The sequence below is a fragment of the Oryzias melastigma genome, linkage group LG1 (assembly GCF_002922805.2).
Source record: "Oryzias melastigma strain HK-1 linkage group LG1, ASM292280v2, whole genome shotgun sequence".
Classification (NCBI taxonomy): Eukaryota; Metazoa; Chordata; class Actinopteri; order Beloniformes; family Adrianichthyidae; genus Oryzias; species Oryzias melastigma.
Window position 1 is genome coordinate 16046555 of NC_050512.1, and position 13783 is coordinate 16060337.

Below are 13783 nucleotides of genomic sequence, written 5' to 3' on the forward strand. Positions count from 1 at the left end.
CCACCGTGTGTGGCTGTATTGGATTTGCAGAGAAATTGAGGGCAGCAGCAGCGTTTTTGAGCTATAAATGAAGTCCTACAGATAAGTTTCTGCAGTATTGGATTTGAAATTGTCTGGCGGTGACCCAGTTAGTCTAATAAACACACAAGCTTTCCCAATCCGTGCGGAAAGTCTCACAGGAAGCCTGGCAGTGGCTACAGCACTCATATAGAAGAGCCATTGCAATTATCCAGACCGTCACTGAGTTCCAACGCATACGCCCAAAGATCATTTGAGGCGTGTTAAATTCACTTCCAACGTGGGAATGGATGCTAATAGTATTTGCGGATCACATTTCCAGGTTGTGTTGTGATAGGCAGGAGTGGTGACAGGAGAGGAGGGGCGGCAGAGTGAGCCTCAGCTTCTCCCCGATGTTTTCTCTTTGAACATCTCCGCGTACTGTCATCGCCATCTGCACTCATCTCTCTTCCTCCCTGTGCCTTCTCCATGAACCTTCACTCCCGTCTTCTTGGTCCACATGCACTCTCTCTCGAAGCACAATAAAAGTAATTAAAGTCTCAATCTGCCTGCCTCTCTGCTGAATGTTTTTCTATAAATTGTGTGCTGGCCATCCTTCTCCATTCCTCATTCTAGTATTTTATTAGCCTGATAGCTGGTAGTAGGTTTTTCCTAGTGATAGCCGCTCTGTTCCCAGTGGAATATGTGGCCTACATTTGTTTGCAGTGCAGTCAAAGCCCGTGTGAGTGTGTGCTTGTGCAAACAATTCCAGATTTTCTGCTGCAGCAAGGCGCGTTTGCCTGCTTTGTTCCAACTCTGCATCTCTTTTGTTTTTGGAAGTATCAGTGGTCATCGTTATAATACTCTAGAAAGACGCATGGTTTCAGAAATGCATTAAAAAGGTCACCTTTAATGACTTCATTACTGCTTTATTATGGCTCATAAATCAGAAGCCTTCTAGTGGAGCAAAAAAAGATGCAAATCAGGTCTAAAGGGGAAATAATGATGAGCATTGAACAGAGAGAAAGCCTTACTGGCAGAAAGAAGACATTTCTCTTTTGTCCAACAAATTGTCAAAATTCCCACACTAACAATTTAAGTTTTTTTTTTTTTTTCAAACACCCACTACAATAAAAAAATGTTTTTAGTATTTTTAACATGTGCTTTTTCTGATAATGGAAGACATATATAAGTAAAACGAGGCTTAACCCGGCAACACTTTCGCTATATCACTTTTGCTGTGTAATTTTTACCTGATATAATATATCCAATGAAAATTATTTCTCATAGAAAATAGATCCAAACATGACAGCACATGATAAATTAGTTTTCTTTGATTTTCATCTGTGTATGTGTAACAAAATGATAAATAAAAACATCGGAAGATCCTGAAAACATGGTTTTTATTTATTTATTTATTACGATTGCTATTTTAACTGTGGGTCAAATGCAGAGAAGTATTTTATCTTACTTTGAGATGCTTCGCAGCAGGAAAAGTGCCATATGAATTAAGTTGAGTTTGAGTTTAACTTTAGCTAGCTAACAATAATATGTTCGTAGCACCCTAAAAGCAGTTTAAAGGGAACTATAATACATCAAAGCAGCTTGACAGAAAATATTGTCATTAAATGGTTTCTGCTTATTATAAAGGCAATGTCTAGATAGTTGTGCATTGATGTTCAAGGGATTGTGGCTTTAAAGTTTCACTGTATATATAAATCATCCAGACTTAGCCCTCCTTACTGCAGAGTCAGAGTATGTCCCCAAACCTGTAGATTTGTCGAGTTGCGACTGTAGGAACTGTCTAATGTGTGGCCAACCAGTAGAGGACAGCTGGGACAAACGCAGCAGCAGCACTACGGACAGATGGCTGCCTCGTCTCTTTCATTTTTCTTAGCTGTGCTGCTTAAGACCCACAGGACTGAATAAAACCGTGATCCACACTTCTCTGCCTGTGGCTGCATCACACTTTTGTCTTCATTTAGGCTTTTTCTCTGTTGAAGGAATATTGTCTCACACAGGTTTCTTTGTCCCTCCATCTGCTAGTCCCTCAATTGTCTTTGAGAAAATGCTGCTGCTGCAGGTGAGATAACTGTGGTGCAGCATTGATGGTCAACTTTATTGTTGAAGCAGGTGGTGGATGGCTTTACCCAATAGACGCAGGTTTTCTTAATCAAAGGTATTTTTTTATGGAGGGCAGCAGTCGTCTTTTGCTTGGTGGATCAGAGACTCGATCTGAAGCACTGCAGCCTCGTAAAGTGTCCTTGGGCAATCACACGATTTCCACGCTGCCCCAGATTTCCTCATTGGTGTGTGAAGACGAGGCATGCTGGATGTAGGGCTCAAAAATGCAACGAAAAAAATACGTTGGGTTTGGAAACAGAACTGATTTTTTTAGAGTCTAAAATTATAAGTCAACAGAGAACTGTTTTGTTATAAGGTGCAAAATTTGCATTTTTAGGAGAAAGATGAGCATCCTTTGGTTTCCATGCTCTCTTTCTTCCACACACAGTCATTTTTTCCAAAGGTACACTCTGTTCAGCGTTACTGACAGACTCAGGGTGCAGGTATGCTGTCCAATTTCAACCTGTGTTAGTGGTGATAAGTGAAACTTAAAGATAATCTAATCCAAAACTGATAGAAATACTCTGTTTTTGTCAAACCTAAAAATATCCGTTTCAATATTTCTAAATCACAAGTGACAAGCAAGGATTGAAGGTTTATACGCTGTGAAGCTGAAACTCATGTCAACCAAAACCAGGGGAGAAAATCTCTCTCAGCTTTGTATTTATGCTCCATCTCCAGCATGAGCTGTAGCAGGAACAGGTTTGTACTGCAGGCATCCTTAACACTGTCAGTGCAGAAAAAGTGTCATTTATTTCTGCAGACAGACATAACTGATGGTTCCTTTTAAGGTGACCCGGGAATCTTATGAACCCCCCCAACCCCAGCAGACTAGTGTGTAACTGGTCCAATTAAAATAGTGTGCTTGAAACAGCTGATTGGGCGCTGTGATGGCCAATTTTTAAAATTGATGTTTTTCCATATTGATGTATTCGATTTACTTCATTTTGAAAGAATTTTTTAATGGTATAGTTTGATTTGATTGCCTCAGACAGATCGATCTGGTTGGATAGAAAGGAATATAAATTGATTCATCAATTAAGTTGATGAATCGTTACAACCCCAACTGTCAGACTTCATAATTTGCATTTGTATAGAGAAATGCTTTCCTTCTGACACCATCTTCCGGTGGTCTATTCAGTACTGTAAATACATCAGTTGATATTCCAGGTTGTGTACATAAACATGTAAATAAATCAAGAAATAAAGGCACACAAATAAGCAAGATACAGAGAAGTCATAGTTTGAGTTTTGGAAAGGAAGAGCTGTTTTACTTTTGAATAACTGAAGCTTCCGATTTAAAGACATCCTCTAGGAGCCGAGACATGTCTTAGTTTGTGTTGAATTTCATTACTGTTGAATTCCTCCTTGTTACTACTTTTGCAGACGTCCTTCCATATCCAGGAACGCCATCTTGTTTTTTGATGTGTTCTGCTCACAACAGTACAGAAAACCAAGGCAATGGTATTGATGCTGGGTCTCAGTTCATCTGGCTTATAACTAATGTCTGGGTTTCTTTAAAGAACTTGATGAAAATTGTGTTTTTGGTGTTTTTAGCATGTTCTCGTAGCCCTTTTCTTATGATGGAGAACAAATATCAAGAAAATTAAGCTTAAAATTGAGTATTTCGTTATTCAAATCAATATGAATCAGGAGCAAAAAGCAGTGCAGTCTGAAAACAAGCGTATTTGTTATGTAGAATCTACAGTAAGTGTGTGACAAGCTCCCTGCTCCTCTCCATTCTGACACATCCACTTATAGACAAACAGATCCACGCATGTCTTTGTTTTCATCGCCATCGGGTAGAAATGTTAGGTTGGAGGTGTGAGGATGTAAACAGAGAGCTCTCAGTAACGGGGACCGTAACAGCTCCCCAAAACTCAGGGGCAAATTTTTACTGAGCAACTGCCGTCCTGCAGAAACTATGTCCTACAAAATGACCCTTTTTCAATTTTGGTTAAAAGCAACAAAATCATAACTAAAAGACCAGCGGGAATGCTTGTACAATAAATCAAAAGATGATCGGAGAAAGTCTTTGAGGAAAAAGGCAACTTTAAACATCTACAGTTGCTGTTCTTACAAACAGCAGAAGCTGCTGCTCTGTGGTCTATCAGTGGCTTTAGTGAGGCTCCAATCCAGCCCCACTCAGCACAGCTGGAAGCACAGCCTCTTGTGTTCTAAAAAAGTACGACAAAGCGCACAATGGCTCAAAATGGAAATACCCTGAAAAACCATAAAGACAAAGAGAGGCTTATTGGAAAGCAGCTTAAACGGCTAAATCGAGATCAGAGCTACTTTGAGGTGCCACTTAAATGTATGCCAATTAAATCCAGTCATAAAAGACGAGGAACGAGACAAGCAAGGATTTCCTTTGACTACGGCAGTTTAAGTAATAAAAAGATCTTGCCCTGAAACGTCTGATGATTGTGTTTGCATGCTGGCTTTGGATCCAGGGGGGGCTCATGTGGTGCTATGGCTGGATGTCATTATCATTTCATGCCGCTGTGCTTTAGGCTGACAGATCACCGGCTGTCCGAGCACAGCCAGAATCTGAGCTGGAATTATTTATGAGTGTCAGAATGTTCAAATTCTGCTCGTGTACTTACCGTTAGATTAGAAGGAGCATTAAGCATATAGATGGATATTTTGTTTATCCCTTTTTTATTAATCTATAGTTGCAGTCACTTATCAATATCTACCTTTAATATTGTTGTGTCTTTTATTTGTTTTTTTTTTCAATACTGTTTCATACTTAATTATTTTCTTTAAGTTATAATGTAACAAAGCTAGCCCAATGGCCTTGTGGGACAGTGTCTAACCTAGTAGGTTCAAATCCATAGTTGAGTCACCTCAAAGACTAAAAATGGGACCCAGTGCTGCTTGAGACTCAGTATTTAGGAGTTGGATTAGTGGAGTTAAACCACCAAATAGTTCCTGAGAGCGGCTGTGTCTGAGGCTAACCGCTCCCCTGGGGGATGGGATAGGAAACAAGTTTCACAACAGCAAATGAGACTTTAACTTTAACAAAAATATTATAAAATGGAAAAAAAAAGAATGTATGTGGAAACCTATATGCTATATTCACATCAGGCACGTGAGACGCATTCTTGAATGCATTGAATGAGTATTCTTAGACGAGCATTTAGCCAAGGTGTTCACACTGGACTATCGCTATCTGGTACAAATGCATGTCTGCCTCCTTTACTTGAGAGGCAAAGTGCAAAATGATAAACTAGTGCGAATCTCGCGAATCTTACTCCATGTGAACGATTTAGTGTCATATAAATTCAACCTGAACAAAGGCGGCGCGTTGTGCATGTAGATTATAAAAACAATTGTAGAAAGTTTTGTAGCAAGGCATGTATGTCCTAAGATGCATGGTGTCCTAGGTGAAAAAAATATATTTTCTCCCTAGTTGAGACAGTGACAGAGTCAGTAAATGAGGGGCGAAGGGCAAAGTTATTGACTATGCCAAATTTTGTTTATATCTTTAGAATATTACTAATTTATTTATGGTGTGTCCAACTGTAAAAAAAACAAAAACACAAATATATAATCATTGGGATATGGAGCCACCACCAGCAGATGGCGACCTTATTGGCAGCCGCCTATGATTGCCAATACCCAGGACCGGCCCTGCACTGGACTTGTGTTGCACATTCATGAGCATGCAATATGCGGTTTCGGTTTCATGAACGTGCATTCAGCTGGTGGTTTACACACCGGACCAGCTCTACTGGACTAGCGTTGTCCACCACCTACAGTTGGAAGAGGCTTGGTGTTAAGTGTCAAAGCAGTGCAAATCTTGCTCCAGGCTTTGTCTTTCAGCATACAGCATACATCACTACCAAATCCAAAACCCTCATTGGTCAGCATTTTTGTGATTTAACTGTCAAGAGGTTGAACTGGTTGAAGTTCAAGTGTACAATCCATTAAATGCCAGTTTTGTGACCAGACTTAAATTCTTGAACGTAGGAGTTCTGGACGAAGAAGTCCCAAATTTGAGTTTACACGACTTTTTATTGAAAGTTGCTTGAACGCACATCGATGAAGGCATTGTGAATGTAGATTTACTTGAAAGAAAATTAGAAAAACTTTGACTCAAAAGCATTTCTTGACAGACACATTTAATAATCACCTTTCCTGACTCCCTGCTTCTGCATTCCTACGAACTCTGATTGTTGATTCTTGAGTTTTTACATCTTGTGACAGCTACCAAATTAAGATGAATGCAAGTGACTCTGGGTTCAGAATTTAGGGAGATCTCCCCTTGTTCTCTCTGTATTCATCATTTCTATCCAAGCGTTTGACAAACAGTTTCCTCCAGTGGCCAATTACAGTGGTATATAATCAATCTGTTCACGGGGCAGTTCTGTATCAAAGCAAGCTGCTCCTCATCAGCTCTGAATAAGTGAGAGAATAAACCTCATTAAATCAGACGCAGGGAAAGCTCAGCCCGTGATTCCACTCACACTCCTCTAAAAATGCTTCGCATAACGAGGAGTAAATATGATTTTCACAGCAGGCAGGATTGCTATTTATGGGCAAAAAAAAAGTTTCACAAACCTGGGCTTTGCTGGATCTTTCCTCTATTTATTTAAATAGTTCCTGGAAGGATTGCTGGCAAACTTCAACAATCCTTTTTAGTCTTAAATGTCATGTAGGTTAGGTCACTCATTTAGATCATAATAAATATGCTGAAGGTGTTTGAATACTGATATAGCAAAAAAAACGTAGCCAACATAGGGTTTTGATAAGCTGTTAATAAGAATCACCTTAGTATGAACTCAAAAAGACTTAAATGAAATCTTAAAATTCCCTTCACTGCCTGCAGACAGGCTGAAAGAGCTCCGTCTGTCGCAGAGTTCTGAAGCGCTGAAACCCTTCCTGTGCAAGACCCACACCTGGAGGATCACGGTGAGCGTGCATGTGTTTGTGCACGTTATGCAAAACAGGAGGCCTCCTTTGAACGCCTCATGTAGAGAGAGTTACTCAAGCATCAGTGTTCCAAACATTCAGACTTTCTTTAGAAAATGCTAAACGGATCATCCAATAAAAAATACGAGAAGTCCCACTCTGATCATCTTTTGACCGACTGTAACAGCTTTCCCATTTGTCAATTAATTATGTCGTGTTTATGCAAAATCGAAAAATCCGAGTTGTTTTCTAAGAAACAGTTTCTGCAGAGTGGCTGGAGTTCATTAGAAATTTGATTCTGAGTTTTTGTCTAAATAGATATACTCAAAAATGCTATTTTAAATTAAATCTCTCTCTTCACTCCCATCCTGCTGCTTATATTAACTCACAGGTACAGACTGTGGTTTCATCCTGACCTGCCAGTGGCAAAGTAATTGTCAACATCAAGCCTCACTTGCTGAGTGACAGACTGAAGATTTCTTTTTCTCCAGTCAGGAAGGAGGTTTTCTGAGAAAATCGAAGGAGCTGAGGATTAAAATTTGTGTACAAGAAGAGGCAAACGGGAACACACTCACTCTTGAAGCTCGTGTTGGTTCAGATTTCTGACCTTCCTGGGTGAATGATAACGACTTGACCTGCTGAGACACGGCTGCTGGTCAGACTTTACGGTGTCATTCACTCCTGTTAATCACAGAGAAAGTTGTCCTTGTGAAGTTTTTGAATCATGACGATGCAGAAGCTTGAAAGTTTGCAGTCGGCAGCTTTGCATTTTAAAATATAGCCACTCAAACTTCAGAAATACCAATTTTACCTCAGTTTGATGTTAAAATGTCAAACACTGAGCATTTAGAAATCATCTGTGGTTGTAATTCAACCCTTTAGATGTTTTCATTGATCAAATGTTTACATTTTGTGGAAATCAACAACATTTCAGACTAAATATCTTTTTAAACACAATCAAATCTTTTTTATTAAAAACTGTATGAAAATTTTATTTGTCTTCTAAACAATAATGAACTTTAAAGCTACGTTCACAAAAATTTCAGTAACGTTCATTCAAGTGTCCCCTTACTCTGCGTTCAAAAATCTCATGTTCAAGCACAACTACGTAATTTTTTGCGACTAATTTTAAGCTTGGTGTTCAAAATATGTGGCTATTTCCTTCAAACTCTGACCAATCCTGGACTCAGATTTGGTAGTGATGTATGAATTTGGTTTATCTGGTGAATCCACACGGCTACGAGCCTGATGACGTCTGCGTTTGTTCATTTAAATAAACATACATCAAGGCCATTTTCCTGACATACTTTTTAAAGTATTTATAAAAAGTTGAAATACTAATGTAAACACGTCTGCGTAAGTTCACACAGTGTGACACATCAGATTACACAATCCTGCCTGTAGGTGGCGCGTTGTAGAGCTGAGTTGATTAAATCGATTAATTGATCTGAATCAATCTGAGCTCAATAGATCAATAATAGATCCATAAAAATAGAACTTGATATACCATATAAAGCTAGAGTCCGCTAGCTTGATGCTAATGTTTAATGGAATTTCCCATAGGACGGCTAATGCTAATGTTCCTTCAACCTAAACATACATTTCTGACTAAATGAACATCTTAATATACTAACAGGCAGGAATTTTCCAAACTATTTTCAATAATTTTTTTTTTTTTAAGTAACCATTTGTGGTCTAAAACACTGTTTTTTGCTCTTTGTTTCCTCTTTGTAGTCTGTCTTTCATCAACTTACAGATAATTAATTAATTAGATAATTTATCAGTAAAAAATAACCAAACAGGTTTCCTTTTTTTCTCTTCTATGCCTTTAGTATTGTTCGTCTGTGCTGTGAGACGAGCGTGCGAACCACTATACCACCATGCAACCACTGTTGAATGAGACCTTTAAATTAATCATTTTAGTTTAATGAACTTAATGAACAAACCCCAAAGTGAAACAACTGAAATGATGTTCTTACAAAGATTTAATGTTATTCAAGGGAACGTTTTTTATGATGGAAAAACAGTTAATCAATATAATGTAACTGATAGCTTTAATGTTTTTTGATCTGTTTTCTTGTTTTTCTCTTGCTCTGCAGTTTCTTTTATCTCTCAAACAGACAGAGCAGCACAGAGGGGAAGAAGAAAAAAAGAAATCACTCTGACCCACTTTTGACTGAGAAGATAAAGATTTTCCTCCCACTTTCAAATGATGGTGCATCAAAAAACAAGTTCACTGTTGTTTAGAACAGTTAACCACACTAGATTTTGTTGTGTGTCATTTCTGTGTATAAAACTTTGAGTCATTTCCATATTTTTATTTCAATGACAGTAAAGTGTGGCTTGGTGTCCACGGATTCTACTTAAATCACTTTTTTTTAAAATCACAAATGAATAGTTTCCTCAACTTTGATATTAATTTTGTGCTGCCTCATTCAAAGCTAAAGAAAACTGATGGATGATTTATTCTCCCACGGAGCACAAATGCTTTCAGGTGCACTTAACTTAAAATGTGTGATAATGAGAAGCAGTTCATTAAAGTAACTCGTTTAAGTCTCCTTCCCCTCTGCTCTATGAAACTCTGGTTCACTTTATTGCTTTAGATTCTCCTCATTTAGCAGCAGCAAGCATTATTAGAAGGAAAAAGTGTGTATTTTAAATAAAGACAAGTCCAAATTGAAGAAATTTTTTTTGAAAAAGTTGTTTTTAGATAATGACAATCTCAAGGATTAAAATAATCAGTCAACTTCAATCAACTTATTTGCATCAAGCTTCAGTGAATGGATTAAATCTGCTTCAAAACCTTGAAAAGAGTCACTCAGTTTTTTAATACTTTGTGCTCCATTAAGTTATTCTTTCGCTATTTTTTTCTCTACAAAGAAAATCAAAATGAGTGAATTTATAAATGTCTATGTTTGCATCACTGCTGCACGTCTGTCCGTGGCTCTCTGTTTAATGCCCGGCTACGGTAGCCTTGTTGGTCCATTTGTTCCACTCTGAGCACGGAGCCTTTTCAGATTGAGGAAACTCAGATCAAACTGGAGTCCAGTCTGATTGGAAACAAACTGAGACCACCTCAAAAGATGGGTCCAGACCCAGAGCAGTTCCTGGTCCCGGTTGTATTTAGACTGAAAAATGTTTCTGGATTATCGTCTCATTTTAAGCGAACCAAATGTGTCCTTTCTGAAACACTGAGTGTTAAAATAAAACAATAATTTTAAAAATTTTGGTCAAAAATTGCTATTTAGCAGCAACTTAATTTTACATTAACACAAAACTTCAAACTTTCCCTATCCTTGGAATGAAGTCACTAGTCAGGTGATGTGTGCCTCCTCCTCCTCCTCCTCTTCCTCACGCCCACTCTCCTCCTCCTCCCTGATGTGGATGGATCATGTAAGCAAGGTGATCTAAAGTGCATGTAATGCAACGTGAAGTGGCCTAATGCTCTGCTCTCCTTTTCGCCCGTCGTCACCTGACTCCTCTTCTTCACAGAGAGAGACGAGCCCCAGGTGGCGCCGGCCGCCGCCAAACCAATTCCTGCATCAGTTTATAGATGGACACTGCAGCTAATGACGTTTGTGTCTTCCTCGTCAGCTCTGGGAGGGGGGACACACACGGCATAATAAAACGAATAAATAAATATCCTAATGAAGGAAGGACATTAAAAACTGTTGATTCAATTAAGGTAATAAGATTTCCTAAAAAATATTTTATGTTTATGTCTTGTAATTCTGTAAAGACACTTGAATATATTTAAGTTTGTATTAACTTTCAGAAAAGGTTGGATTTAATTCATTGTTTATCCTAAAATCCTTTTCAAACTTTTGAACATTGTCATTTATCATCGTACGGTTTATGTTGCTTTTTTATTATTATTTTATCAGTTTGTAAGAAATAAATACAGAAAAATGTCCAAAAACATTGATATTCTGATACATTTGCAGATATTTGCCTTCATGTTGCTGCAGGAACTTGTGTTGCAAAACAGGAACAAATAAAAGTTCCAGTCTTCATTTCTGCTACATTCTTTTCACTCCATTTATTGCAAAGGAGCAGTGCAGAAGTTATTTTGTTTGGGGGTATAAGTTTGCTTCTAAGCTGAATAAATCATCATAGATGTCAGGATGGATGCCTCATAAATAAGCTTGGTTTGTTGTGTCAATTTTTTGTGTTACAGTCTGCAAATATGTTTAGGCAATTTACTTACGCTTGAAATATGCACAGAAACATCAAGGCCGCAAATGAACCCCAGCATGACTGATGCGCCATCTGCTGGTTTGAATGTGCAAGAACATACCAGCCTTTAAAATAACCCTAAACTGTTGTGTGTGCTTTATCAGTCGGTTCAATTCGTATTTCAGTCAGAGACCCCTTAACAAGTTGCATTGCTTGTTGGGCTCAGTGAACAGTCCAACATGACATAGCTGATGGTTTCAGGCCGAGACATTTTCTTATCTGCTGAGGTGACACGAATCCTGATGAGCATCGGAGTGTCAGGTCGAAGTATTCCCTCTGGAGGCCGGGGCGACATTTCTCTGGCCAACATTGACATTTCCCTCTTTAAGCTGATTTGACACTTTGAGAGGCTCAAACTGTGGTTAGCTATGGATGTTCGATGTGAAAGTCAGGATAAAAAAACTCCTCTTTTGGTCCTGTTTAGCTGCTTCTCTGCCTGTGTCATAACACAGCTCCAGTTTAACAAGCAAAGTCAATTATGCGACAATTTTTTAGTTCTGCTGGCTTTTACCTTCTATCCTCTGTGTGCATCTGCATGCACAGAGCCAAAGCGTCAAAGCACTTGATTGGCACAGCTGGCAGCCTCCAAGGGTTACCCTGACAGCAATAGTAATATATATATATATATATAAATATATATATATCCCTGCCAAATGCCTCCAGAAAAACTGGTGCACCTGCATTCCTGCAGCGCCTGCCCAAGGCGGATGGATATGGATGACACAGTCAATACCACTGACCACTTATGGAGAAGGTGCATACATTTCACAGGCAGGTAATGATCGCTTCACCTGTGAAAACTGCGTCACTATTCTAGGCTTACATACCACTTGAGTAAAAAATTAAATTGTCGACAAAGAAGAAGTTATTTAAAAAACGATAATTAAAAAAAGCTATAAGCATATACAAATGTACAAATAAATGTGTATTGTGCATCGTTTTAAAAGTACTTGGTGAGTATTGCATTAGACAGCAGGGCTGGGAACCATGAATACTCTAATAACTTTGTTTTAGCCAGTTTTAAAGGTTAAGGTCTTGCCCCTCAAAACTGTGACTGCAGGGCCAGATGGGAAACAGACCAGCATAGAAACAGCTCATTAGAAATGTCATTTGCACCTTCTGTGCAGCACTTGTGATATGCAAACAAACCCACTTTGCACTTGTGGTACCTCTAAATCCACACATATTGGTAAAATAGAAGTTTTAAAGCTGTTCATTATCATTGTTTTTGTCCAAACAGAACACTATTTAAGTGCACTGTTGTCCAATTCAATTTTTAATGTCTTTTTCCTTTTTTAAATCTCTGTCTTTCACGTCTTGCTGATGATCTGCAGCATCATCTTGAGTTTGTGACTTCTGTATTATCTGAGGGGAATGTTAAACCCTCCACCCTTCCAAAAAAAAAAAAAAAATCTAATGACAACCTCAGTAAAACCACAGAAATGTTAATACATTCCTGCTCAGTTTTTCCAATGACAATTTTTATCATGATACTGAAATCAAGTGTAAAAAACAGAGGAACATGTAACCCAAATATCTCTGCTTATCAGCTAAAACGTTAAACTCCAAAGAGAGACAATTTCAAAATTTCTGTTGATTTTCTCTTTTCTGTTACCAAATCATCACCTAGAATCTATTAAAATGAAATGCAAAAAAAAAATAGACGAAAAAAGCAGTCATTTTTATCTATTAACTGCAGGAAACCTTTGGTTCTCTATCAAAGTGTGATGATTGTTTAACTTAATTGATTAATCAATTTATACTACTAAAAGTTGTTAATCAAATCAGGTATTTATTTACTGGTTAAAATTGACTGTTCTCTACACATTCTGCAACCATCAGTTCTCATAATAAAAATCCAACCTGTCCCCAAAAGTAGCTGCTAACATGAATGAGTTGCAGTGATTCTGCACTTGTGAAAACCTTCAGGAGAAATGTTCTCAAATAAACTGACGTTTTCCTCCAAGGTTAAATAAAACTTTAGTAAATAAGCTCTCAGTAGTTTAAGGGAAGATACATTCAAGCGCTATTCACTGACCGTCCCAGCAAATTCCTAAAATTATGTAAGTGTTCTGGCATCTCATAACTGGCTTTCACTTCAGCCGACCAACAGCTTTGTTTGTGGTCATTCAGCCCTGACCGGATGTGGCTGCAGCTCTGTTTACAGGCATGATTGCACACAAACAAACCAAAAAGCATTTGTTTACTTTAATGAGCTGCCATGCTGGCAGTGGTACAGGATAATTAGAAAAGAAGAAATGCATGCTGGTGTGTTCAAAAAAAAGATTATTTTCAGCTTATTAAGTCTAGGTGATAAAAGTTGCTGAATGTATGTGTAAAAGTGAGCAATTATTGCTAATGTGTTCACTGCAAAAAATAAGAAAATATAAAACCCCTCGTTTCCAGAAAAAAATTATTATTTTCTAAAAACAAATCTTGTTAGGAAATGTTTTCAAAATAATAATAAGAAAACTTGGACTAGAACTCTCTTCTTAAGTCATTTGAACCA